Source organism: Myodes glareolus, chromosome 2 (assembly GCF_982192425.1).
Source record: "Myodes glareolus chromosome 2, mMyoGla1.1, whole genome shotgun sequence".
Classification (NCBI taxonomy): Eukaryota; Metazoa; Chordata; class Mammalia; order Rodentia; family Cricetidae; genus Myodes; species Myodes glareolus.
In genome coordinates this window covers 108390095-108396178 of record NC_142027.1, presented here as the reverse complement: position 1 = coordinate 108396178, position 6084 = coordinate 108390095, and the positions used below count along the sequence as shown (strand labels likewise).

Below are 6084 nucleotides of genomic sequence, written 5' to 3'. Positions count from 1 at the left end.
AAGACCCAGATATTAACCCACACACTTTTGAACACCTGATTTTTGACAAAGAAGAAAAAATATAAAATGGAAAAAGAAAGCATATTTAACAATGGTACTGGCATAACTGGATATCAACATGTAGAAGAAGGAAAATAGACCCATATCTATCATCATGCACAAAACTCAAGTCCAAATGGATCAAAGACCTCAACATAAAGCCAGCCACACTGAACCTTATAGAAGAGAAGGTGGGAAATACACTTGAACACATTGGTACTGGAGACCACTTCCTAAATATAACCCCAGTAGCACAGACACTGAGAGAAAGAAAATTAATAAATGGGACCTGCTGAAACTGAAAAGCTTCTGTAAAGAAAAGGACACAGTCAACAAGACAAAACAACAGCCTACAGAATGGGAAAAGATCTTCACCAAGCCCACATCAGACAAAGGTCTGATCTCCAAAATATACTAAGAACTCAAGAAATTGGTCATCAAAAGAACAAATAATCCAATAAAAAATGGAGTACAGACCTAAACAGAGAACTCTCAACAGAGGAATCTAAAATGGCAGAAAGACACTAAAGGAAATGTTCAACATCCTTAGTCATCAGAGAAATGCAAATCAAAACAACTCTGAGATTAAATATTACACCTGTAAGAATGGCCAAGATCAAAAACACTGATGATAACTTATGCTGAAGAGGATTTGGGGTAAAGGAAATACTCCTGCATTGCTGGTGGAAGTGCAAGCTGGTACAGCCCCTTTGGATATCAGTGTGGTGATTTCTCAGAAAATTAGGAAACAACCTTTTTCAAGACCCTATAATACCACTTTTTGGTATATATCCAAAGGATGCTCCACCGTGACACAAGGACATGTGCTCAACTATGTTCATAGCAGCACTGTTTGTCATAGCCAGAACCTGAAAACAACCTAACTTCCCCTTGACTAAAGAATGGATAAAGAATATGTGATACATTTGCACAATGGAGTACTACACAGCAGAAAAAAATAATGACATCTTGAAATTTGTAGGCAAATGGATGGAGCTAGAAAACATCATTTTGAGTGAGGTAACCAAGACCCAGAAAGACAATTATCATAAACATAAAGCAAAGAAAACAAGCCCACAAATCACAATCCCTGAGAACCTAGACAACAATGAGGACTCTAAGAGAGACATACATGGTTATAATCTACATGGGAAGGAGAAAAATACAAGATCTCCTTAGTAAATTGGGAGCATTGGGACCTTGGAAGCGAGTTGAAGGGGAGGGTAGAGGCAGGAAGGGGAGCAGAGAAAAATGTAGAGCTCAATAAAAATCAATAAAAAAGAAAAAAAGATACAACAAAGAAAGAATACAGGCCAAACTCCCTCATGAACATTGATGCAAAAATATTCAACAAAATACTGGCAAACCTAATCCAAGAACACATAAGAAAAATCATCAGCCATCACAAATGTGATGAGGTCTGGTGCCCTCTTCTGGCCTGCAGACATACGCACAGACAGAATATTGTACACATAATAAATAAATATTAAAAAAAATCATCAGCCATGATCAGGTAGGCTTCATCTGAGAAATACAGGGAAGGTACAATATATGAAGATCCAATAGTGTAATTCACCTTATAAACAAACTGAAAGAAAAAAGCCACATGATCATCTCATTAGATGCAGAAAAAGCCTTTGACAAAATCCAACACCCATTCATGATAAAGGTCTTGGAGAGATCAGGGATACAAAGAACAAACCTATGCATAATAAAGGCAATATCCCAGAACATCAAATTAAATGGAGAGAAACTCAAAGCGATCCCACTGAAATCAGGAAGCAGACAAGGCTGTCTACTCTCTCCAATGTTCCCTTACATTTCCCATGTGCATTTTGTGTCCCTGATAGACCATACAAAGTCTTCATCTTCTATGGGACTCCTTTAGCTTAGTTCCCAGGGCCAGTCAGCCCTTAGAGTGGGATGTGTAGATCTTCAATAGAAGCCAGGGCATCCTTGACTGGGCCCATGGTCCTAGATGGCTGGTCAATCATGTCCCTGAGTGTAGGCCGTTTCCTTGCTCCTGTCTTCCCATGCTCATTGTCAACCACCGCACACAGACCTGATGGCCATCACAAGTTCAGCACCAATTAGCAAACTAAGTGCTACTTAGATTTCTCTTCCACACGTCCCTGTGCTCCCCAAGTCTCCCAGAGCTCTGAGTAGCCACCTTCACTAACGTTTTTTGGAGCTCCCAGCTCCGGCTCTTCAAATCCACACCCGATGCCCCCACCTGCTGCTGTCACTTCAGGGCAAGAAACTGAGCAGCGGCTTCAGTTCTGATCTCAGGTTTTCTGTGATTTCCTGCCACACTGTCCTCACAGCTGCTTCCTGAAGTTTGAGTCAGTTCCTCTGGCTTTAGGTTCTTAAAAGGGTGAAGTGTTTCTCTGTCTAGTATTTTGAAAAGTTTTTTCAGGTCATGGGAGAGTTATAAAAATGACCAATGACGGCCGAGCCACATCCCTAACAGTTAAGACACGTTCAAGAATGCTGTAGGACCACTCTGTGTCCTATGTAGGACAGTTGCATCTAAGGTAGTAAAAGAATTCATAAGAAGCCAGGGGGTTGTGGTAGCAAACATCCGCGATCCCAGCACTCAGGTGTAGCCTGGGCTACAACACTGTTGTAGAGGTCTGGTCTGAGGGAGGAAAACAAAAACAACATTTGATGTGGGCTGGAGCAATCAAGAGAGGCTTTCTGGGAGATTGATCAGTATGTGAATCTTGAAGGGCAAGCCTTAAAAACACCTCTTCATTACTTGTAGCACTTACAATGAGGCTCACACAGAACTGAAGTCAAAAGGATAACTCCCGAGAAAGGAGAGAGAAAGTTCCCTAGCTTGTTGGGAAACCGTGTGGAGCCTGAGCTCACTGATAGAAGAATGACTCCAGATGAATTTCTCCAAGAAGCAGGAGACTGAACTCTGACACACTCCACGCTGCTAAGCAATGTGGCCCTGACATGCGCAGTGGTGCTCCTTGTCACCATTTGCGTTTTTCCTCAGACCTGGAGCCGACGAAACCAGAGCGGAGAGCGGGCACGATGCCAGGAAGGCAAGCCAGACCCGGGAGCGGTGGCACACGCCCCAAAAGGCAGCCCGTTCATCCCAACAGGCACCGCAGGCCAGGGAGAGGGCGGCCCCTAGCACGGTCACTACCGAGGCGGTGGAGGCAGAGGAGGAGGAGGAGAGCCGGTTTCTGCAGCGGAACGGCCTAGTGCTTGGGCAGGATAAACTGGCCGCTGGAGCAGCTGGACTTTGGCGACATCAAGGACCAGAAGGACACGCTGCTGCAGCGGCTGCAGAGCCCGCGGGGTCAACGACAAGGAAGCTCGGATGACTCTGAAGTGGAAGACGAAGCGAAAGATAATCTTCCTCCCCAGAAGAAGCCAGTTTGGGTGGATGAAGATGATGAAGATGAGGAAATAGTTGACATGATGAACAATCGGTTTCGGAAAATATAATGGAAAATGCCAGCGAAAGTAAACTCTCAAAAGATAAGCTTCAATAGAGACTTAAAGAGGAATTTCAGCATGCCATGGGAGGAGGACCTGATTGGGCAGAGCCTGGGCACAAGCGGAGAAAATCTTCAGAAGATGAAAGTGAAGAGGGTGAAGATGATTTACTGTAACGGACTGAGACTTTCATATCTACATCCACTTCTCTTCTGAGTGGAATTCTGAAGATGAAGGACTGCCGTCCTGCCAGTGCTGAACGGCTTACCATTGCTCGAATCTCATCAGTGCAGGTCCATCCTGGTGCACAGGTGGTGATGCTCTCTGGGCTAGCTAATGCTATCTCACTATTTCAGGGAGATGGCAAAACAAACCCGAAAATCCAGAGCACCCATTTGGGAAAGTTTCCAATCTTTAAGGCTTGTTACACTGCTAATGGAGAGGAGCTTTTAGCCACATGTGTGCACAGCAAGGTGCTTTATGTCGATGATATGCTAGCTGGAAAGTTAGTTCCTGTACGTCAAGTGAGAGGTTTGAAAGAGAGAATAGTGAAGGGATCTGAAGTCTCTCCAGGTGGATCCTTCCTGCTCAGAAGAGGCATTGCTGGTTTTTTTCATTTGCTGTCAATGAAGACGAAAGAATTGATTGGTAGCGTGAAGATTAATGGAAGAACGACAGCATCCACATTCTCTTCTGATAATAAGAGGATATGTATTTCCTCTGGGAATGGAGAGTTTATATGTGGGATGTGAATTCGAGGAAGTGCGTTAACAGATTCCTTGACGAAGGCAGTTTGTATGGATTATCATTGCTGCATCAGAGTGGGCAGCATGTGGCTTGTGACTCTAAGAGTGGAGTGGAAAACACGGACAGTCAAGATTCTTGCCTCCAACAAACCAATCCAAAGCCAATAAAAGCAATAATATACCTGGTCACTGGTGTCACTTGACCTTTAATCTCACTACAGAAATCTTGCCAGTGACTTCAGGAAAAATGGGAGAAGCTATGAGATTGGTTCATCCTCCTTCCTGTACAGCATTCTCTAACTTTCGGTGTTAAAAAAGGGCAGTATTTGTCCCAGAGGTGGATACTTTGACTTGGGGAATGAACGAGGCAAGGCCTTGTTGTATAGGTTGCACCATTTCTCAGATTTCTAAAGATGTTCTTTTGAAATCTAGTCAAACCTACCTCAGTACATCTTCCCAGAAATTTTCCAGTGTGTGCGATGCTCTATGGATAATGACTTGTGGAATCCATGCTTAAAATTAGCAGCAATATCTTAATAAATGCATGATAACTTTCGTTTGAAAAAAAAAAGATCTGTGGCCCTTCCCTTCTATCCTCAAGTCAAACTTGCTCAGGTGACTTGTTTGGGCCAATGAAACAGACCCTTTCTGAGGCAAAGACTACTGAGAGTTTGGAGGCCTTTACTGGCTGCTCTACAAATAATTCCCCAGGGGGGACTCCTCTGGCAGCCTGGGGCCCTCAGTGACTAAGACAATGCAAAGAATCCCAAGATAATCCTAAGAATTTGTTATTGAATCTGACCCAGGCTCTTCTGATCTTGGTGGGCTGTGGAATTGTGGCCTGATTGTCTTAGAGATAATGATACCAGAAAGGGTCCCAGACTGGTTTCTCCAGTCTTGGACTGAAGAGAGCATTTCAGCAGTAGAGCAGCATTTCTGCAGAAGAACAGAAAGCTTCTAAGGTCACTTCCGAATGGACACTAGACTTGGGACATTTTATTTGTTCTGTTAAAGCTGTTTTAAAGTAGAGAAAAATGTAGAAAGGGGAAATCTTTTAGCAAACTTGGAATTCTAATCCAATGTCAGAATTAGAAGTATCAGAGCAGGCATTCTAACACATCATATGGCAATGCAGTTCTCTGGAGAAACCATAGGACTTTAGAGATGAGACCGAGAAAACTCATTTCCCCTTTATAGATACCTCACATTCGTCCCTTGAGGAGTGGAGTGAAACATGCAGGAATAGCTTTGAAACCAAAGAGATTGGGTTCGTAATCCACTTGTACATTGAGCTAACCGGCCAGCTTTTCCCAAGCAGCAACTTCATACAAACACGTAATTATACCCACCCAATCCGCATGAGCTACGAAACTCCTGCACTGTGTGTCCTAGGAGACGGACTTTGCTTTTGTGCTGTTTTCTCCTGAGACAAAGTCTTGCTATGTAGCACAGGCTATCTTGAACTTACTATACAGACAAGACTGACCCTGAACTTATGATCTCTTGTCTCAGCCTTCTGAGTACTGGAGTTACAGGCAAGTGCCTAACATTTTCTAGTACTCTCTCAGAACAATACATAAGGCTTCAGGATTTCACCCTGGCACACTGCTCCTTTAACTTAGTCTCGGGATGGATTTCTTCCCCCACCTTGTCTCCTTTGGCCCAGCAGCTGAGGCTAGAAGAATGCTCATAGCCCTCTGAGGCTGGTCAGTGAGAAGGGAGGATTTTCAGGACCTTAGTACTCTGGGAAGCATCCTCCACCCTCCACTATCCAGAGTGCAAATACAGGTACATAACAACGGTGGTGACAGATGGCCTCACACAAGTCTTCATTCTGAAAATAACA

The 6084-nt window shown here is 43.8% G+C and overlaps 1 pseudogene; it reads left to right on the top strand.

The window, feature by feature from the left end:
* The first annotated feature begins 3000 nt into the window (after positions 1 to 3000).
* On the top strand, positions 3001 to 4649 carry LOC125398815 (U3 small nucleolar RNA-associated protein 18 homolog pseudogene; annotated as a pseudogene).
* The last annotated feature ends 1435 nt before the right edge of the window (positions 4650 to 6084 follow it).